This window comes from Phascolarctos cinereus, unplaced genomic scaffold (assembly GCF_003287225.1).
Source record: "Phascolarctos cinereus isolate Bilbo 61053 unplaced genomic scaffold, phaCin_HiC Scaffold_3;HRSCAF=262, whole genome shotgun sequence".
NCBI lineage: Eukaryota > Metazoa > Chordata > Mammalia > Diprotodontia > Phascolarctidae > Phascolarctos > Phascolarctos cinereus.
In genome coordinates this window covers 83,109,988-83,133,563 of record NW_027555736.1, presented here as the reverse complement: position 1 = coordinate 83,133,563, position 23,576 = coordinate 83,109,988, and positions in this window count along the sequence as shown.

Genomic DNA, 23,576 nt, shown 5'->3' with positions numbered 1-23,576 from the left:
TGTTTTCCCCAATACATTCTTCCATTCAAGCCTGAAGTGTTTCCAAAGTTCACCACAGTGTTGTTGTTGTTGTTGTTGTTTTCACAAAGATTCCCCACAAATCATGGGCAGCTCAGCATGAGAAAAGGACATCAGTGATGTCAAAAGTTTTTCAGAGCTCCACCCAGGAATTCCAACCCCTTCTCCAAAAACCACGGCCCAGATGGGATGCTTCAGAGTGGATGCCTGAATGGGACTGGGTGTTGAACCAGATGACTGCCAATGTCCTTTTCAGTGTTAAGATCCTCTGCATCTATGTGGAAAAAAAAAAAGCAACAGGAGGGAGAAGAGTTCTCTTCCCAATTAAAAGGACATAGAGCATCTTTATTTTATATAATTATAAGTGGGGGAAGAGGCTTAGGGATAATACATGGTTTCTGTGATCTGATGCCCCATCCAACCAAACATTTAGAATGTTATCTCCTGAGATACTAAGGAAGACTATGCAAAACAATGTTTTGTTGGCTATTGGGGGTGGGGGGGAATAGTGACCTAGAACATTGACCAGGGCTTCTAAATCCAAAAAAACTGCTATGATTTCACAAGCAGAAAATAAAAATTAATATTAATAATAATAGCTAACATTTATATAGATCTTACTATGTGCTAAGCACTGTGCTAAGTACTTTACCATTATTATCTCATTTGATCCTCACAACAACCCTGGGAGGTAATTGTTATGGTTATCTCCATTTTATAGATAGGAGAACTGAGGCAAATGGAGGTTAAGTGACTTGCCCACAGTCACACAGCTAGTAAGTGTTATGTGTCTGAGACCAGATTTGAATTCAGGTCCTCCTGAATCCAGGGTCAGTGCTCTATCCGCTGCACTCCTGTACTGTTAAATGGCATGGGCAAGCCTTGCTTGATCCTGAGTGTGGCAGATGTGACTAGGCCCCGTCTTGGGCAGGAATTGTTTTGGCCTCTTCTCCTGCTGTGCTTCAGGCTCAGGCTAACTAGATGATGGGTTGGGTTAGGACTGCAGGGATACTGCTTGGGACTTTTCTCCTGCTGGGCCAGAACTCAGGGCCACCCCCAACCTCAGCTCTGCCCAGTGCCTTTTACCAAGTGCCATGGACTTCTGGCACCATCCCCTCACTGTGCCCTACTGTGAGCCTTTCTTCCAATGCCACAGGGCTGCTTTCTCTATCATCTTCCACCTGTGGAGGCTTATCTGCATTCAGCATTGATGAAGAATTCAGTGTAGCCCTGGACTGAGAGGAGGAGTTAACAGCTGATGCCCTGTGTTATTTTCTAATCAGATGCATTTTCAGAACTTTACTGGGGGTGTTAGTGGGGGATCTGAGCTCCTCTAGGTGCCAAAGCCTTCCTTCAGACCTCCAGCACTCTTGTCACGTTGCTCTTGACTATTCTATTTTTCACCTTTGAAACTCCAGCCCTACTATGCACAAACTACGGCCAGCAGTTTTTAAACTAATATGCCTTCTACTCCTCCCTTTGACAGAGGCCCGGTTCTCTTTTAGTACTCCATATCCCTCACAAACTTCTGGTGACAAGAGCAATATTTTTTTCTACTAAATCCCAAATGCTTGAGAGCTATGAAGAATGAAGAATCAGAAACCAAATAAGGTGATTTTTATTAGATATCATAATTGCACAACTCCCACGTCCTCTCCCCTTTTACTTGTCTATAGCTCTGTGTATAGAGTATAGAGCATATGCCTGCAGTGGCCCAGGAGGGTACCAACGGACCCCAAAAAATCCGTAAAGACATTTCAGTGGCTACTACTGGAAAATTCCAGGCAGCTGCAGCTCTACATGCAAGGTCCAAGATTACTGATTCCAGTTTTAGTTTGGAAATGAGAATCACCAATGACATAGTAAACATGCACACAGCTATTGTAATTGCTGAAACACAAGCAGTGGATGCACAAAGTGTGACTCGCAGAGAAAAGAGGTTTTGTCAGGTTGCTTGGAGAGAAGGTACCCATTACCGTATAATGAGGCCTTTGTCTCAGTCTTCATTCCTGAGAATTTCAGCAATCTCCACAAGTAATAAGTGGGTCGTGTGCCTGTGGAAAGCTGATGTATATTTGCTTTGTTTTTTTTCCCCTTGTGGCAGGTTTCCCCTCCCTAGTGTTTGTTCTCCCAGCAGAGCTATTCTTTGTTCAGTCGGAGTAATAAAGATGTCTGTTATTCGGAGGGCAAAGGTTGCTGGGGCTGGCTAGGCTCCCATCTGAGCATAAGGCAGAAGGATCCATCCTCTGAACATCCTCTAAGCCTTAAAAAACTGAGGACGTGATGAATGTCCAGATTCAAAGGTCCCTTTCAGCTCTCAGGGTATGATTCTGTTTTGCTCTTTGTCAAGGTAAATAGCAAGTCAGTATACTAATGACAGCAGCTCACGTTTATTCTATTCAATTGCAAAAATATTTATCAAATGTTCAATCTAAACAATATGCTGTGCTAGGCACAGATGAAAATAGAAAGATGGATAAAATCCATGGTCCTCTGTCTTCACAGAGTCTGTAATCTAGTAGAGGGGATGATAGTGATGATTGTATAGTGACTTCTAGTATATAAAATTTTTCATGAATTATTAAAGGTTAACTTCAATAATACATGCAAAAAATTATGTATCTTCACATTTATTAAAAAATTACTGTGCACTAGACATAGTGCCAAGTATTGCGGATACACACACACACACACACACACACACACACACACACGCACATACACACCAATAAAAAGAAAGGCAGCCCTTGCCCATAAAAAGCTTACATTCTAATAGGGGAAGATGACACATATAAAATAGTGGAGGCCATGGGGAGATATTTTGGTATGGAAAAGTACAGGGATGGTGAGTGGAGTCGTAGGGCAATTGACTGACATGTTATTTCCAGGAATGGTAGTGTTGATTTGATTATTATTCTCAGAGCTAGAGGTGGTCAAAGCTGGGAATGGATGAGGGATGAGGTGAGGATGGCAGTACAACATGGTATGAAAACGACAGGAAAGTTTTGTAGTAGATGTAGATTTGGCTGGGGATGGCAAACACTCACTCATTAGGCATGCAGGGAGGTACAAAGTTCTAGACAGAAGAGTTGAGGTCATACGTAACATGTTCTGTACACATTTTATTTGCCACTATGTCAGTATGGTTTGGTGACAAAAGCAAGGGTATTGAGGTCAAATGACTTCGATTTCAATCCTGATTCTGTTATTTGCCATCAGTAGGATCCTGCCTCGGTTTCCTCATCCGTGATATAAAGAAGTTTGATGAGATGATCTCTAATATCTCTTCAGTCTCTAAATACTATTATCCAACTCCCATGCTTCCCAAGTGTGAAGGAGAACAGGAAAGTGATTAGATATTTTTATGGGTATATAAATTTGGAGACATTTCAAAGGTTCAAATAAATGTTGATTGCTTCTAAGCTAAGAAGAAATCTGAATTGTACCCCCACCACCACCCATGCTCTTCCCAGCTTATCTTCAGAATGAACCCACTTCTTCCAATCAGTTCCTCTTACTTCAAAAAATGCCAGAAGACAGCTTCAAGTTTTTAAGAAATACTCTTCCTAGATGGGTGGGAAGCATTTTTAGTCATTTCTTCAAAGGATGTTGCTCCACCTAGGGGCTCACAAATGCTTGAGAAAAAATAACCACTTTTCTTCAGCTATTTCAAGCTGATTTTCCTTACTACTCTTACACTGGAAGCTGTAGTGTAGTGGAAAGATCTTAGGATTTAGAATAAGAAGATCTCCGCCACATACTATGTGACCTCAGACAACTCACTATCTTTCTGGGCCTCAGTTTCCTCATTTGTAAAATGTGGGAGTTGAATTAGATGATCTCTTGGATTCCTTTCTACTCTAAAATTCTATGAAGTTATTCATTAGAGATTAATAATTTGTCCAGGAAACTTAAAATTTGAGAAGAATTCTATAATGTGTACTAATTAAATTCACATTGTGGCAAGGATCTTCTCTTTTTCTGAAGAGTAGATAAGTAAGGGCTTGAGCTTCCTCCCTCTCCTTTTCCCTGTCTCCTAAGAGTCAAGCTCTTCAAATCTACACTTCGCTCTTTTTACATTTTCTCATTCTTTTCTCATGATGAAATCCAGACTTGAAAAAAAAATCAACGTGAGTTCATTGGCAGGACTTCTTATGAGAACACTAAATGAATCCTAGTCTAAGTATTTCATCCTCTTTATTAACCACCCAAAACTCTTCTTGAATTAAAAATGTTGCGTTTTTGTGTATCTCCAGGTGCTCCCTCTAGAGGTGCCCCCGAATGCCACAACAGGTTGAGGGCTTGCTGTGGGTATAGGTCAGCAACCACTTAAATGCACAGTTCATTAGGTTCAACTAGCATCTTTCTTTTACCACGATTACTAATAGTTAGCATTGATATTGTACTTTAAGATTTACAAAGTGCTTCACATATGCTGTATCATTTGATCCTCATAACAGTCCTAGGAGACGTGCATTAATAATCTTTTTCCCCACCTTTTAAATTTTTTCAAATAACAAGTGTTTTAAATTAATTTATCTCTACCACTACCTTCATCTTCCATTGAGTATTTTTAAATGAAAAATAACAGAGAGAGAGAGAGAGAGAAAGAGAGAGAGAGTGAGAAAGAGAGAGAGACAGAGAGAGACAGAGAGACAGAGACAGAGAGAGAGACAGAGAGAGAGAGACAGAGAGAGACAGAGAGACAGAGACAGAGAAAGAGAGAGAGAAAGAGAGAGAGAGAGAGACAGAGAGAGAGAGAGACAGAGAGAGAGAGAGAGAGACAGAGAAAGAGAGAGAGAGAGAGAGAGAGAGAGAGAGAGAGAGAGAGAGAGAGAGAGAGAGAGAGAGAGCCTGGCAAAACAAATCCTCGTATTAGCCATGCCCAAATATCTCATATCTCTTTTGGTACTTTAAGTTCATCACTTCTGCCATAAGTGATATGCTTCATCTCCATTCTTTTGGACTGGGGACTTATCATGGTATTGATCAAAGGTCTAAATTCTTTCAAACTTTTTTTAATTGATGTTATTGTTACTGTAAAATTGTTCTACTTTTGCTCATTTTGCTCTGTATCAATTCATCAATAACTTCTCAGTTTCACACGAGGTCATTCATCTCAACGTTACATTTACATGCCACAATTTGTCTAGTCACTTTCCTTTAGTTTCAAATTTCTTCTACCTTAAAAAGCTGCTACAAATATTTTTGTACATATAGATCCTTTTCCTCTTTTTTTGGTTTCTTTGGGAAATAGACTAGGTAAAGTATAAAGTATATGCACAGTTTAGTAACCTTGTGAGCATCATTTCAAATTTCTTTCCATAAGGCTGAAACAATTCACAGCTCTATCAACATATATGCTATGATACCATTATGTGCTTTCCCACAGCCCTTTTGATATTTGTCATTTTCCTATTTTTTCATTTTTGGTAGTTTAATAGATAAGGGGCAAAACATCAAAATTGCTTTAATTTTTATTTTAAAAAAATTGTTAGTGAGCAGACGTGTCAAATGAATGGTCATTGAGGCCTATAGTACTCCTGAATGTGGTCCAAACCAGAATAAAATGTAATTGGGAAATATTTAACAAAGTAAACAAAAATACAATAAAACGGATAATGTTAATATGCACCTGCAGGGATCCTTATGCACATTTAAGTGGCCCCATTTTCTTTTTGAGTTCAACACTACTGAGAATTTTTCATAGTACTGTTGATGCCTTGGATTTTTCTTTGAAAACTAACGGTTCACATCCTTTGACCATCTTGTTCATCTATTGGAAAATGGCTCTTAGTCTTATAGATTGAATTGGTTCCTTATATATCTGGAAAATGAGACCTTTATCAAAGAAACTTATTGCAAAGATTTTTTCCCCTGTTACCTGCTTTATTCATCATTTTTACTACATTAGATTTGCTTATGCAAAAACTTAAATTTTAGATAATCAAAACTGTTTATTTTTTGCACGTGATATGATCACTTGTTTAATCATAAACTCTCTCCTTCTCCATAAATCCAATTGCTAATTTCTTCCTTGCTAGTCTAATTTGTTTATAATGGGACTTTTTATATATGTCATATAATCACTTTGAGCTTATATTGGTGTATAGTATGAGGTATTGGTTTAAACCTAATGTCTGCTATCCTGTTTTCCCTGCAGTTTTTGTCAAATGATGAGGTGCTATTGTTATCCCCATTTTATAGATGAGGAAACAGAGGTTCAGAGAAATTAAATAACTTGCCCGGTGCCACATAGCTAGTAAGCATCAGAGGCAAGATTTCAGCATAGTTCTTCTTCATCTGTAAAATGAGCTGGAGAAGGAAATGGCAAACCACTCTAGTGTCTTTGCCAAGAAAACCCCAAATGAAGTCACAAAGAGTTGGACAATGACCGAAAACAACTGAACAACAACAAAAAACTTCCTAACTCCAAGGCCAACATGGTATCCACTCTATCAACCTGTTGTTGTTTAGCCGTTTCAGGCGGGTCTGACTTTTTGTAACATCATTTGGGGTTTTATTGGCATCCTTTCAAACATCTCATGGATTCCACTGGAAAAGAATATGCAAAACTTTATGCAAAGGAAAATGTGGAATTAGGCACCTTACCTGGCAGCTAGGTGATGGAATGGATTAGGTGTTGGGACTAGAGCTCAAATCCAACCTCAGACCCTCACAAGCTGTGTGACCTTGATCAAGTCATTTAGCCTCTGTCTGCCTCAATTTCCTCATCTGTAAAATGGGAAAATAATGCCACCTACTTTACAAGGTTGTTGTAAGGATTAAGTAAGGTAATAATTGTAAAGCACTAAAAACAGTGCTTGGTACACAGGTGCTATGTAAATGCTAACTGTTTTTGTTGTCATTGTTGTTGTTATCTTTGTTTTCAGTTCCAATAATTTCAATGTTTGAAAAGCCCCAACTCATAAATTACTTAAGAAAGATCTCCCTATTTGTTAACAACTGCAGGAAAACTAGAAAGCAATCTGGCAAAAATTAGACTGAGACCAAAATCTTGCACCACACTCTACAATAAATTCAAAATGGATATGTGCCTTGAATATTAAAGAGCATAGCAAAAAATATTTGAAGAGAAGCGAATCATGTGCCTGTTACAACTATGAGTAGGAGATGAATCCTTAAACAAGAAATAGAGGTAATTATGAAACATGAAATAGATAATTTTAATCATGTTAAACTGAAAAGCTTCTTCACAAATAAAATTTAGGCATCTATTCCCTAGGATAAAAAGGGAAAAAAATCAACTGGGGGAAAAAATCTCTGCATCTAGTTTCTCAGATGTATAAACAACTAATAGCAATATAGAATATGAAAACCCATTCTCCAATAGACAATTGATCAAAGGATATGAACTGTTCTCAAAAGAAGAATTTCAAAATATTAACAATCATATGAAAGAATGCTCCAAATTACTACTCATAAAAGACACAAATTAAAATGTCCCATATTCTGCAAGTTAGCAAAAATTTCAAAAGGTGAACTAGTCAATGTTGGAAAGACATTGTTGGTGAAGTTGTGGATTTTCACAACCATTTTGGAAAGGAATTTGTCATTATGAAGATAGAGTGATTAAAATGCTTATAGCCTTAAACCTAGAGATTCCACTCTCTAGGAGACTGAGTGACACCGAAGAGGTTACTGACAAAAAGAGACGTTCCATATACATAAAAATATTTATGGTAGCTCTTTTTGTGGTAGAATAGCTACCTGTTATTCCTCTCTAATTATTATTCAGCATTGCTTTTTCTACACTCCATACCTCTGGTAGTTCTAGCAGATGCTGCCAGTCACCAATTCCTATCACAATCTCTTCTGACCCACATCATTCATTTAATGAGCATTTATTAAACACCGACTGTGTGTCGGCTATTGTTCTAGTGAATACTACTACAAAAATTAAATAATCCTTGCCCTCAGAGAGCCCCCATTCTATAGGAAGATTATATATATATATATATATATATATATATATATATATATATATATATATATGTATGTATGTATGTATGTGTGTATATACACATACATATACATACACACACACACACACACACATATATATATATACACATCATGCACTTAGATAGATAGATAGATAGATAGATAGATAGATAGATAGATAGATAGATAGATAGATATTTGGGTAAATTCATTTCAGTTCCTGGTAGATGGTGGCACTCGCTGATTACCTATATCATCTCTTTGTTGTACTGAAGATAGACCACATTGACTACAGCTCTCCTCAGCTCCCAGCAGATGGTGATTGCTCTCTTTGAAGGTGGACTACTTCTCTGTTGCCATATTCCCTTGCTTAGCTATATCACAGTTCCAAAACACAGCTTCAGATAGTTCTATTTCTGGAGGCTTTTCTTTCTCTACCCTGTCTGTAGCTTTAGGTCTCACATACAAGGTCTCCCAGTAGCCCAAGAAACACTGTCTCTTTGTACTTTAGACATATCTCATGCTCTCCAGTTCTTTGATGGTTGGCTTATGGTGATTTATCCCAAATTAAACTTCCTTTCTCCATAAGTACCATCGTAATACATCCCCTAATGTCCAGACTCCTTGGAGGTCTGCAAGTAGAGACTGGATGACCACTCATTGAGTATGTTTTAAGTGGGGATCTCTTTCAAGTATGACTTGAACTAGATGGTCACTTCAGTGTAAATTTGTATGTATTCTCAATTGATCTAATTCACACCCTCTCTCCCATTTATGAAGTTGAATTTTTATAATAAGCCTCAGATTATATATATTTTGATCTACAGCTGATCAAATGTTAATCTCATCTCCCTAAATATAACTCCCCCCAATATAATCACAATTATACCAGCTTCTAATTCATTTTACCTCAAAATATTTAATACACCAAAATTTTTATTCTTCATCTAGCAAAAGATTCATCATAAGTCAAAATAAACATGCCTTCTATGCACTGAAAAATGCTTATTACACATGTATAACTGTTATCATATACATATATATACACATCATGCTATTATAATTAATAAAGTACATATTTATTTTTTAAAGGATGGGGATGATCTGGGCACATTTATAAATATCAAGTAAGAAACCACTGAACAAGGAGAAATAAGAAGGGACAAAGGAAATAATTCAACAGGTGAGACTTCCCAGAGGAAACAAGAAGAGATAAGTTCAAGTAGAGTGGGTGGCCTTGGCAAGGGGAAAAATCACCTCAACCTCAGAGTCTGGAGATGGGGGCAAGAATGAAGGATGTTATAGAGGGGGTTTGAGTGTGGAGTAGGGGAGAGGAGGAAGCTTGTGATTCATGTTGTCTATTTTCTCAGCAAAGTATGATGTGAAGTCTTCTGGTAAGAAGGAAGGGAAGTAAGTAATTTAGAGCATTTGAGGAGAGAAGAAAATATCTAAAATAGCCATTTCAGAGAGTTTGGTAGAGAATCAATCACGGAAGAATAAAAGGATTATCATGTAGCAGGGGTTTGAAGACCAGTTGAGATCAGATAACATAAATTTGTAGTGGACCCAATCAGTATGGTCACATGACTTTCTCCATCAGTGTTCAAGGGAATATTCCAGGCTTGGGGTTAGTAAGGAGTAAACCTCAATAGGACAACAGGGCCATGAATTAATAATAGGACTGACAGTGAATAGTATATAGTTTAACTGGTTAGAGCAGGGTTGATGGACTGGAAGAAAGGAATGAAGAGACTGGAAGTTGTGATGATGATTTTAAAAAATGGATTTAAGAGTGAGTGGGGTGGGGGGAGATGGAACGCTAGGAAGTTATAATCAAGGAGAGAAACTTCAGACTTAAGCATTATAGTGGTGCACAGATGCGGGTAGTGATGAGATAACATGTTAATCTGTGGTTGTTTGAGATGGAGTAAGAATATATAGGCTCTGGATGCTGAGCAGATTAACTTAATAGTCATGATATTATTAATTAGTAATAATAATGGTAGCTAGCATTTATATAGTACTTTAAGGTTTGCAAAGCCATTTACATATGTTAACTTATTTGCTCCTTGAAAGAACGCTGTAAAGTAGGTGCTATTATCAACATTTTATGCGTGAGGAAACTGAGAATGAGACGGGTTAGGTGACTTCAGGATCACACAGCTAGTAAGTGGTTGAGGCAGGATTCAAATTCTGGTCACAAGTTGAGTGTTTTATTTATGACATCAATTGAGGAGACTGTATGTGCATGTATAACGGAGTCACCAAGTACAAGGCAAGGGTTAGGGTGGAAAAGAAGATTTCAAAACAAGTAACTGAACTCCTTGAGAAAAAAGAAAGAGGCTAGCAAAATGACTGTGATAAGGATCTGAATCAACTAATATTAATGAATGGAATGAACATGTGTGATGGTGGCAAGAGAGGGGTGGAAAGTGATAATGAGGAGGAGGAGGGATTGTGTTTGTGTAATTCCTCCTTCTGGTTCTATATATTGGGATATTGAAAGGAAAAAAAAAGAAAGTATCTCTAGAAAGAGTGGGAAGGATGTAATATCTTCAAAAGAGCAAGATTTCTATAAATCTCAGAAGACAGAAAAAGCATGAGGTGAAGGAGCTGGAAGGCATTGGAGAATCTGTTAACAACTCTCATGGGTACAAGGTAGAATCTCAGAATTGCTTTAATTTGCACTTTTAAATTTAATTGAATTTGTACTTTTTAATAGTGATAGTTAACTTGTTTTCATATCACTATAAATAGCCTGGGTTTCTTCCCTGGAGAGCTATCTGTTCAAACTCTTTGGCTGTTTATTAATTGAGGAATGGCTCTTTTTTCTTATAAATTTTAATCAATTCTTGGAAATAAGACCTTTATCAGAGAAAGTTACTGCAGATTTTTTTACCAGTTAGTTTTCCTTTTAATCTTAGCTTTATTCGATTTGTTTATGTAAGAATGTTTAATTTTATGTAATCAAAACTTTCCATTTTATCTTCTCTGATCCTCTCTCTTCCTTATTTGGTCAAGAACTTTTCTCCTATGCATAGAACTAAAAGGTAACATTTCCCATGTTTCTTTAATTTGTTTATGGTGTGACTTTTTATATTTAAGTCATGTAATCATTTGGAGCTTATATTTATATAGGGTATAAGAATAAATATTGAAGGTGCTATGAGAAAACATACACATGATAAACTGTTGGTGGATCTGTGAATGGGTACATCCATTCTAAAAAATAATTTGGAATTGTACATAAAGTTACAGAACAGTGCATGCCCTTTGACCCAGCTATACCACTGATAAGCTCATACCCAAAAAAGATCAAAGAAAAAGGAAAAGTCCCTTTATGTATAAAAATATTTATGGCAGCTTTTTTGTAACATCAAAACCTTGGAAGCTAAAAAAAAGGATGCCCAACAGTTGAAGAATGGCTGAATAAGCTATGGAATATGAATGTGAAGGAGTATTATTGTGCTGTAACAAATGAGGAAATAGATGATTTCAAAAAGTCATGGAAAGACTTGTATGAACTGATATCATGTGAAGAGAACAGAACCAGAAGAACAATTTATATTATAACATCAATATCACAAAAATAAACTATTAATGGAGAATGAACTGAGTAGAAACAGAGTAATTTACATCATAACAACACTGTAAAGACAAACAACTTTGAAAGTTGCTAGCAATGACTAATACAATAATCATTTATAATTTCAGAGGACTGGTAATGAAACATGCTATCCATGACAGATGTGACAGATTTAAGGTTCACAATTAAATAGATATAAGGTTGTGTTAATGCACACACACACACACACACATATGTGTATGTGTATATATACATATATATATAGCCATTAGGGATTTTGATTTTCTTGACAATGCAAGTTTTTTACCAAAAAGCAAATCTTGTTATTTTATTCCTTTTTTTCAACAGGAAGCAAGTGGGAAGGAGAGAAAAATATTATTTTTAGTAGAGAAGTAGGGTATTAAAGATTTTTAAATTTGCATGTACTCTCAGATGAAATTATTATTAGTTTATTTACTTATTTTTTACTTTGTTACAAGAGAACCTTTCACAAAGTGGGATTAATCTATGAATATTTGTAATGTTAAAGAAAAGCACGTAAGTAAAGCTTTTTTAAATTAAAGAAAAATATAGTGAGGGAACCATTATAAAGCATAAGGGAACAGGAATAAAGAAGACTGGGAATTAGGGAAGACATTGCATTGGGGAAAGTATTTTCTGTTAGCTGATGTCTACTATGGAACATGGAAATAAAGTGAACAGGAGACAGGAATTTGAAAGCTATAAGTTGGGGAAAGAATCAGTTGGTTTGGGCTCCACCCTCCAGGATCCTTTGATGACAAATTCAAGTGTTGGGGTGGGGTACTGGCATCATTTTCCCTGAACTTTCACTCTGTTCACCTGAATGTGATGGTTAGAAATAGTGAACGGAAGCAGCAAGGAATTCTTTCAGAAAATTTGGTGTTCAATCTGGTGTTCAGAAAATCTAGTGTTTGGGTCCCCCAGACTAGATTAAATTTAACCTTGGCCCCAGCCCTGTGACCTTGTCACACGATAAATGACAAGACATGAGGAACACTCAAAAGCTGTCCTACATGTAGAACAACCACTTGGTTACCAGTTTCCAAGTCCCTGAAAGCTCAGGGCCTATATAATTCCTTTTGAACCCTGAGGTTCATAGTCACTTATGGATTGGCCTTAAATCTGTGATGGATATGAGTGCCTTTTGGTATTGTCATGCCCTGTACTGTCTCTGGCTCTTGGAGGTTCAGGATCTATAGGCTATACGATGCATATTTTGATGAATAAATGAATTGTTCTGTTCCCAAGGCTGAACTTGGGAATCATGGGTTGCAAAGAAGGAGATTTAATAGATATGTCGTGCATGTGTATTGACTACATCACAGTGGAGCAGAAAGAGTCAATACTGATGCAGAGTCAGTACATAGGAACTCTAGCCTCAGTTTTGCCACTTATACACAAGTGATCGATGGGAAAGTCACCCAACCTTTCTGAGTCTGGGTCTTTGTCTGTAAAATGAAAGCACTTCCTTCCTTATAGAAATTTTATGAAAACCAAATGAAGTAATAATACAATAATGATAACATATAGTGCTTTCTATAAAGTACAAAACTATACATGTATCATTTCACTTGATCCTTGCAATGCCCTTGTCTGATTATTGCCATTATTATGCCCAAGTTACAGAGGAGGAAACTGAAATTGAATTAGAGTGACTTGCCCAGGACTTCACAACTTGTAAGTGCCCAATGCAGGATTTAGACTCAGGCCTTCCTGACTCAGCACTCTCTCTACTACGCTACTCACTTGTCTTAATAGATATAAACATGTATGAACATTTTAAAGTACAGAACAAAGGCATTACTGTTGTTTAATAAGAGAAAACCACTTGAAGGCCTCCAAACTGGACTATGAGTGAAAAAATGTAGGAAGTATTTATTCACCATCTAGAGAGGTACAGAGACATAGTGAACTCTGATAGACCAGGTGTGAGGAAGATCTGGATTCGAATGTAGCCTCTTACATCTGTGTGGTCTTCATTGATCAATAAATTGTTGAATAAGCATTTATTTTATACTTACCATGTATTTAGCACTCGGTGGGAATACTGGGGATTCATAGAAAAAAGTCAGCTCTTTTAAGGAGGAGATACATAGAGGCACAGACAAGATGCAAATAAAGAAGATACATGTAACTTTAGAGGGGAATACACTAGCAACTGGGGAGAGAGGGACTCGGAAAGGCTTTCTGTCGAGGATTACACTTGAGTGGAGATTTGAAGGATTCTAAGAGAGAGAAAGGAGGGAGCACAATTCGAGCACAGAGTACAGCCAGTGAAAGGTATGTGGTACTGTGAGAGATGTAGTACTATGTCTGAGGAACAAGTAGGCCAACATGACTGGATCATTGAGTTGGGGGCGGAAAGGGCAGATTAAAGTGTAAATTAAAAGAAAGTGTAAATAGATAAGGAAGACAGGAAAGGGCCTTGCTGTGGATAGATTTAAACAACAAGTAGAGGAGTTTATATTTAATCATAGAGGTAATAGAGAGCCACTGGGGTTGAGGTTTTGTTTTTTTTTTTAATTTGGGGCAGGAGGTAGAGTGATATGCTGTAGGAAAGTAAGATCTATACTCTAGGAAAATTATTTTGGCTGCTCTGTAGAAGATGGTTTAGAGGGAGGAGGGACTTGAAACAAGAATACCAATAGGGAACTATTGCAATAGTTCAAGCAAGAGGGGATGAAGTTCTGAACGAGACTGGCAGTGGCCATGCAGGTGGAGAGAAGAGGGCAGACAAGGTGTTTGGAATAAATGACCAAATCTGGCAGAATCCAGGATGGCATTAGGGTTGTGCACTCTGGGTGACTGGAAAGATGGTAGTACCCTTAGCAGTAACAGAAGTTGATGGGAGGGGGTAGGGAGAGAGATTAGTCATGTTTTGGACATGTTAAGTTTGACACGTTCCTATGGCAATCCAGTTTGAAATGTCTGATAGACATTCAGTTATGCAAGACTGGAGTTTAGGAGTTTAAGACTGGATATATAAACCTTAAAGTTATTTGCATAGAGATGACAATTGAACCCATGATCAAGTCACTTACTGTAGCTAAGCCTCTAGCAATTAAGAATACTATACTAAGTTATGGAGGGGATTGAACTGTGTCAGTCTTCCAACAAAATTACAGATCCTTGATGTACCCTCACATTGGATGCAATTCACCCTCAACGTCTATCTGGCCAGTACTCAATATTCTGGCTACAATCACCATATTAGGGGAGACTCTCAAAGCATTCTTCTCATCATGAAACTCTCCATGTCTCAGAAACCCAATAAAAGGAAAGCAGAAAATGGCGGGGATTTATAGACAGTTTTACTAAATAGAGATCATAAATCTCAAATATATAAAGAACTTTGTCAATTCCTTCATTATATCTTCAATAATTCAGGTAATTTGTGCCAAACAAGATGCCCTCAATGGAGTAGATCTTTGTAATCCCAATCACATTCCTAATTGGTAAATAGAAAACACTCACAAAGATCACCATTGAATTTAGCAGCACTTTTCACAGAGACTAGAGACAGTAAATAACTCTACATAGTCACACTGCCCTGTGAAGTAAATTTAATTAAGCAAAAATGATTTCACCTCTACTCTGTGCAAGGCCATGTACTGAGCTATGAGGGATATTAAGAAGTATAAGACATGGTCCCAGTCCCCAGACCGACTCCAGGTTCCTTGACTTCCAGGTTAGAGTCCTAAGATACAGACTGGCCTTCTGAATGAAATAATTCAAGTGATAGGAGAACCGCAGTATACAGATACCACACCACCTTCTGGTACAAAAAACTCTGACATGAAGATTTGCAAACACCCAAGTAATGACTAACTGGGGACCACTTAAAAGGGCCATAGAAAGCTTTGCATCACAAACTAGGCCTGTTCCCTTGAACACTAATGTTTCTTCATCTTTGCCTCAGACTCCTGTGAAGAGAAAAGACACTTTTAAAGCATCATTGGATTTCATTTGTTTCAATTACACTTCCAAAGAATTGAGAAGACAAGAAGGAATCTGGAAGGGATTCAAGCTGTAGAAACTTCAATCACATCTTAAGAACTAAATTATGCTCTATTACAATTAAAAGAGAAAAGATGGGACACTGGAAGTGACAGGCGGACTCATTTTAGATCTGCTTCTATTCACTGAAAGTCCATTAGAATGAAAAAGCATTTTACCTAATCTCCCTTAGCAACCTTACTGGAATGTCTACAACCTTTGGAGCCAATACATTCTCAAAGTACTAGAGATTAACCCTGCCTATCATGCTTAAACATTTTCTGCTCATACAGTATTGTGGTGAGGGCTCTGGGCTTAGAGTCAGGAGACCAGGGTTTGAGTCTTTAGTTTTATTACTCACCAGCTGGAGGACCTTGTTCGAGCCACAATCTTTCTGAGCTTCATTGTCCACTCCTGTCAAATAAGGACAATCTCTAAGAGTCCCACATATCTCACAGGATTGATAGGAGAATTAAATGAAATGGTGAATGTGAAAGTACTTTTAAAACAGTAAAGTACTATATGGACAAAAAAGGGTCATAATTATTAACAGCACTTTTAAAGTCAGAATATGAAGAGGAAAAATATTTTCCTAGGATAAATTAGGGAAGAATTGAGCCATCTGTAGGGCCTGGTTGCTGGTGGTTGAGAATGGACTGAGAAAGCTGAAAGTGACAGTGATGATTTCCTGCTGTGACTAGGATGACTGATGACCGGTGGGCTGCAGTTGGGAGAAGGAACAGGGCTGCTTGGCTGAGTCTCCAGTGGTGTCTTTGGATCCAGGAATCCCAACATAATCCTAACAAATCTGGAGCTGGTAAGGCAAAAGGCTAGACTCGGGGCATCTGCAGATCTTGCTGGTTATTAAAACTGAGAGGAGAGGATCCAGGGAATGACTGACTGTTTTCTCCATCTGCCCCCTAAAAAGGAGAGCAAGTCTCTTCCTGAGAATGAGATTCCATGAGAGCTATTATTTCTTTATTCATTCCTGTAAAAGATTACAATCCCATTTTGCTTATTATGCTGAAAAGGGTCAAGCAGAAAGAGACTGACAATGATTCTGGTTTATTTTCACATATGAATGACTATGCTATTTTGTCTCAATAAAATATTTTGTTATTCAATTTGTTCGTCTCAATTGGTCTGTGATTATGCACTAGAATGTCAACTCAAGCCACATATATCTTAGGCTACTGAAAGTACCCAACCCTATTTGAGGTATCCCAAAGTTGAAGGGAAACTCCAGGTTGTATGTAAAAATGAAGAGGTTGAACCAGGTCAGGGGTCTTAACCTTCTTTATATCATGGGCCCCTCTGGTAGACTGATGGACCCCTTCTCAGGGGCCCAAGCCTATGGATCTTTTTTCAAAATAATGTTTTTTTAATAGACAAAATATATAGCATTACAAAGGAAACTGCATTGAAATATAGTTATTAAAATATATTTTAAAAAATGAATAAATTTGTGAAGCGCAGGTTAAGAATCTTTGATGATCACTAAGGTCTCATTTTGAAATGTGCAAGAAGAAGAAATCAAACTTTCTGGAAACAATACCTTAGTTTTTTCGGTTTTGGTTTGCTTTTGTTTTGTTTTGTTGTTTACCAAAGCATTGAAATAGAACAGAATAGACACTCCTGGCTAAATCTGCACAAAAAATAAGTGACATCCTATAAAAAACAGGGAGTGACTGAAGAAATATCTCGCCATCTTATTTCTAAAAATAAAAGAGTTACATTACATGATCTCTAATGTTGCTTCTTGTTGCAGAGTCTATGAGATGTATTTGGATAACAGATTGTATGAAAAAGACATGAGAATTTTAGTTGCTTGCTAGCTCAATATAATTAAATATGATAGATAGCTAATAGAGTCTTTGGCTACGTTAAAAGAGGCAGCATGTCCAGAACAGAGGCAGTGATAACCTCACTCTAATATGCCTTGACTACACAGCTAGAATGTCTTCTGTTTTGGGTTCCCCACTTTAGGAAGAATATTGATAAGCTAGTGTCTAGAAGCAGGCAATCAGGATTGTAAAAGACCTGGAATTTATGCCACATAAGGTTGTTTGAAGGAATTGACTTTGTTTAACCAAAAGAAAAGGAGATGGATGGGGAGAAGTAGGGAGAGGCAACAACCATCTTCAAGTCTTTGTTTTGTTTGCTCCCAGAAAGAACTAAGGTCAATGAAAGGAAGTTGCAAAGTGACAAAGTTCAAGTTAATGTTAAGAATATATTTACTAACAGCCAAGATGGCAGAGTAAAAGCAGTGACTTGCTTGAGCTCTCCCCCAAACCCCTCCAAATACTTATGAAAAATGGCTCTAAAGAAATTCTAAAGCAGCAGAACCCGCAAAAAGACAGAGTGAAACAAATTTCCAGGCAAAGACAGCCTGGATGGTGGATCAAAAAGGTATATCATACCAGGTGGGGAGAGGAGCACAGTTTGGCGTGAGTGCACAGGCTGCAATGATCCTGGAGCAGACCTCAGGGGACTGAATAGCAGGCAGCTGTGATGGTTTCCTGACTTCTCAACCCACAAATGCCAAAGACAACTTATAAGGTCAGTGGGAAAAGTCTGGGTGCAGCCAGATGGTACAGTGGATACAGTGTCGGCCCTGGAGTCAGGAGGACCTGAGTTCAAATCTGGCCTCAGACATATAACACTTACTAGCTGTGTGACTCTGCACAAGTCATTTAACCCCAATTGCCCTCACGAAAGAAAGAAAGAAAGAAAGAAAGAAAGAAAGAAAGAAAGAAAGAAAGAAAGAAAGAAAGAAAGAAAGAAAGAAAAGAAAAGAAAAGTCTGTGTCTAAGGTGAGGGAGAGAAGCAAGGTGGTCTCAGCTCCTGTTCCAGAGCTTGGCCCCAGCACAGCGGCTGCTTCCTGAGCTTCAGGCCCACAGACTGAGGGGCAATCCAGGGGCTGATAAGAGGGTAATTGCAGGGATCTTTCTGCTGGTGCAAGATTCTCTTGCTTTGCCCATGCTTGCATCTGGTGGTCCTGGGGTGAGGAGGAGCTCTGGAGTGGTGGAGCTTGTAGTGGTGGTGCAGAAAAAATACTCACAGTTCCAAGACAGAAAAGAGTGCTTGTGTTGACTCATAGACCAGAGCACAGGACAGGAAAGGAGTAAATACCTCGCCCTTGATCATACCACCTTGGAAGAACTGAAAATCTACAGGTCCCTAGAAGTGTCTCTGAAAACAGCTGCACAGTCTGATGCTGAGTGAAGTGAGCAGAACCAAGAGGACTTTGTACACAATAGCAGCCACGTTATGCAATGACTAAGATTGTTAAACTGAACCCTTCTCAGCATTACGAGGATCTAAGACATCTCCAGAGGCCTCGGGATGGAAAAGGCTGTCCACATCCAAAGAAAGAACCAAGGAAGTCGAATCGCTGTCACTTATTTTTACCTTCTGTTGAGTTTTGTTTCATTTTTCTGATGGTTTTAATTTTTACTTACAACTTCACTGATGTGAAAATATGTTTAATGGGTATGTAAATGTAAAGCCTATATCAGATTGTGCGCTGTCTTGGGGAGGATGGGGGGGAGGAAAAGGGAGAAAAATTTTCGACTCAAAAGCATATGGAAAAAAAATAAAAAATAAATACAAATAAATAAATAAATAAATAAATAAATAAGAAAACAGCTGCACAAAACCTCTGAAGCTTGGGACAGTACATTCTCCTCACTGGAAACAGACTCCTACCTTAACAAAGAGTTTATAACTAAAGTAATTGGCCGGGATTATGAGTAAGCAGTGCAAAAAGTCAGCCTATATTGTCTTACTTTGGTGACAAAGAAGACCAAAACATACAACCAGAAGAAGACAACGAAGCCAAAGCTCCTACATCCAAAGCCTCCAAGAAAAATATGAATCCATCCCAGGCCATGGAAGAGCTCAAAAAAGATTTTGAAAAGCAGGTAAGAGAGGTAGAGAAAAAACTAGGAGTAATACTAAAGGAGACCCAAAAAAATACTGAAAAAAATAACACCCTAAAAAATAGTCTAACCCAAATGGCAAAAGAGGCCCAAAAAGCCAATGAGGAGAAGAATGCCCTAAAAAGCAAAATTGGCCAAATGGAAAAGGAAGTCCAAAAGCTTACTGAAGAAAATACTTCCTTAAAAATTTGAACGGAGAAATTGGAAGCTAGTGACTTTGAGAAATAAAGGCTGTAAACTAATCAAAAGAATGAAAAAATAGAAGAGAATGTGAAATATCTCATTGGAAAAACAACTGACTGGAAAATAGATCCAGGAGAAAGAAGCTAAAAATTATTGGACTATCTGAAAGATATGATCAAAAAAAAAGCCTAGACATCATCTTTCAAGAAATTATCAAGGAAAACTGCCCTGATATTTTAGAACCAGAGGGCAAAACAGAAATTGAAAGAATCTACCGATCACCTCCTGAAAGAGATCCCCAAAGGAAAACTCCTAGGAATATTGTAGCCAAATTCCAGAATTCCCAGGTCAAGGAGAAAATATTGCAAGCAGCCAGAAAAAAACAATTCAAATATTGTGGAAACACAATCAGGATAACACAAGATTTAGCAGCTTCTGCCTTAAGGGTCCAGAGGGCATGGAATATGATATTCCGGAGGGCAAAGGAGATAGGACTACAACTAAGAATCACCTACCCGGCAAAACTAAGTATAATCCTTCAAGGTAAAAAATGGTCATTCAATGAAATAGGGACTTTCAAGCATTCCTGAGGAAAAGACCAGAGCTGAATATAAAATTTGACTTTCAAATACAAGACTCAAGTGAACCATGGAAGAGGTAAACAGGAAAGAGAAATCATAAGAGCCTTATTGAGGTTGAACTGTTTATGTTCCTGCAGGGAAAGATAATGTTTGTAACTCATTAGTCCTTTGTAAGTATTAGGGTAGTGGAAGGGAAAAAATTATATGTATGTATGTATAGATAGATAGAGGGCACAGGGTGAGTTGAAGATGAAGTGGTGGTATCTGGAAAATAAAATTAAGGGGTAAGAGAGGATTATACTGGGAGAAGGAGAAAGGGAGAAGTAGAATGAAACAGACAAGAAAAGGCTTTTACAGTGGAGAGGAAATGGGGGAAGGTGAGAGGGAATGAGTGAATCTTATTCTCATAGGATTTGGCTTAAGAAGGGAATAACATACACAATCGGGTATGGAAATCTCTCTTACCCTACAGGAAAATAAGGGGGGAAGGGGACAAGAGAGAAGGGGGTTGATAGAGGAGAGGGCAGATTGGGGGAGGGGATAATCTAAAGCAAACACTTCTGAGGAGGGACAGGATCGAAAGAGAGAATAGAATAAATGGGGGCAGGATAGGATGAAGGGAAATATACTTAGTTTTTCACAACAGGACTACTATGGAAGTGTTTTACATGACTACACATCTATAACCTGTATTGAGATGCTTGCCTTTTCGATGAGGGTGGGTGGGGAGGGAGGAAGGGAGAAAATTTGTAACCCAAAGTTTTAAAAACATATGTTTAAAAAAATAGAATAGCAAAAAACAGAATATATTTACTAACAATTAGAACTGTTGAAAATGGAATGGGCTGCCTGGAAAGTTATAGGGTGCCTATTTACTAGAATTCTTTAGGCAAAAACTTAACTTCTTGGGGATACTGTACACGGGATCATTGTTCAGAAATGGTTTGGATTGAATGTCTTTTGAAATTCCTTCCTTCTGAGCCCATGTGTGTATTTGTTTTGCAAAGTGACAACATAAATAATAGGGAAAGAGCAATGGATGCACATGCATGTCTTATGGTGATAGAATTGTCCTATGGCTTCAGCTGGCTTCTTAGGGCATCATGGAGTGAGATGATTTCTAATAGATTCCAGGTATGAGTTGAAATATAAAGACAACAAACATTAGAAGGAAGGCAAAAGTCAGCAGCACAGTTATAGTTCTGAGCCATGGCTTCTTTTATCTGAATTTATTGTTCTTTTTTTGTTGTGAAGTTTTACAAGAACAGTGTCTGCTAGGTGAACATAATCATTCTAAGTGATTGCTATGAGTCTATGTAATCATAATAAGTAATATAATTTCAGGAGAATGTACCTCATTGATATATGGAGGTGACCCTGAGTTCTTGAAGAATGTTTCATAAGGGTGAAGTCTTTGGAACCTCCTACTATTTAAGCTATTAAAAACCATTATTAAGCTATTAAAAAAAAAACTATGAGAAATCTTTGCAACAGTCCAAGCAAGAAGGGATAAAATTCTGAACTAGAGTGGTGGCTGTATGAGTAGAAAGAAGGGGACATATGAGATGTGTTTTGAGCTATAAATCTGGCAAATGATTGAAAGAGTGCAGTAAATCAGAGTGAGGAATCAACTGTGAAAGACTTGGCTACTCTGATAAAGACAATGGTCCAAGACAGTTCCAAAGAACCCAAGACAAAATATGCTTTCCACCTCCAGAGAGAGAATTGATGAATTCTGGGTGCAGATTGTAGAATACTTTTTCATTTTCTTTATTTTTCCGGTCTTATTTTTTTTGTTTGTGTTTTCTTTTGCAGCATGGCTAATATGGAAATATGTTTTGCATTACTTCATGTGTGTGATAAACATATTTCTTGCCTTCTCAAGAAGGGAGCAGGTGCAGGCAGGAGAGACAGAATTCAGAACTTGAAATTTAAAAAAAGATTGTTAATATTTTTACATGTAATTTGAAAATATGTAATGAAATAAATAAAAATGTATTTTAAAAAAAGAAAGTGGATAGTATGAGAGTATGGCACATGATATATAGAAGCCAAAAAAATGAGGACAGAAAAAAGGCCATATCAGAATTGGCAATTAATAGACCACTGGTACCCTTGGGTAGAGCAGTTTTAGTTGACTAATGATATTGGATACCTAAATGCTAAAGTGTAAGAAGTGAATGTGAGGTGAAATAATGAAGACAATAAGTATAAGCTACTTTTTTCACTTTGAAAAGTAGGAGGAAAATAGGATGGGAGCTTGAAGGGATGGTAGGATCAAGTAAAAGTCTTTTTATCTTTTAAATGAGAGAGAGGAGGAGGAAGAAGAAAAAGAGGAGGAGGAGGACTGGGGGAGAGGGAGGGAGGGAGGAGGGAGAGAGAGAGAGAGAGAGAGAGAGAGAGAGAGAGAGAGAGAGAGAGAGAGAGAGAGAGAGAGAGGGAGAGAGAGAGAGGGAGAGAGAGAGAGAGAGATTATAACTAGTAGGGAAAATGCTAGTAAATCAGGCAAGATTGAAAATTTGGGGTGATGGTAGGAAATGGTCCATACTAGTGGAGGATATGCCATTGTCAGTACAAGCCAGGATCTTTGAAAATATTAAAATCAAAGGACTTGAGCTCAAATCCTGACCTTGCCATTTATGAATTGTGATGTTTTGAATACTCATTTAACCTCTCTGAGCCCTTGTTTCCTCACAATGAGAGAACTGGATTAAAGGGTGTCTAAAATACTTCTTAGCTCTAAATATATGATCCATATGTTTTAAGATCAAAGAAGTATAATGAATACTGCTGACTCACAATCACTAAACCATGTGCTTTGAATTCATTTTCCAGTAACGGGGATTGATTTGCATGGAATCATCCAGACCTCCTTTGCCTTATCCTTTTGATGCTTGTGACCAGAGTTAGAGGCATAGACTTTGTGTCCCCTCCTAAAAAAACAAAATTCACTGATCTATCAGGGAGTACAATCCAAATACCTTGACCTCATTTACACAATATCCAAATCAGTTGATTTAGCAGCCACATACAACTGGGGAATGATGTAATATCTACCCACCCCATGGCCTGCCCTCTCTAACTCCAGTACTGCTGAAAGATGACTTCAGATCACAATTTCCTAGCTGACAAATTTGAAAGATAACAAGAGGATGACATTTAGTACCCAAACAACCACAAAATTCTCGTACATTGGCTATCACTTACAGGAAGCATTTATCTTTCAAATGGCCTCTTCTTTCCAGGTTTCACAGAAAGAGAAAGTCCCTAATTTGATACAAAGAA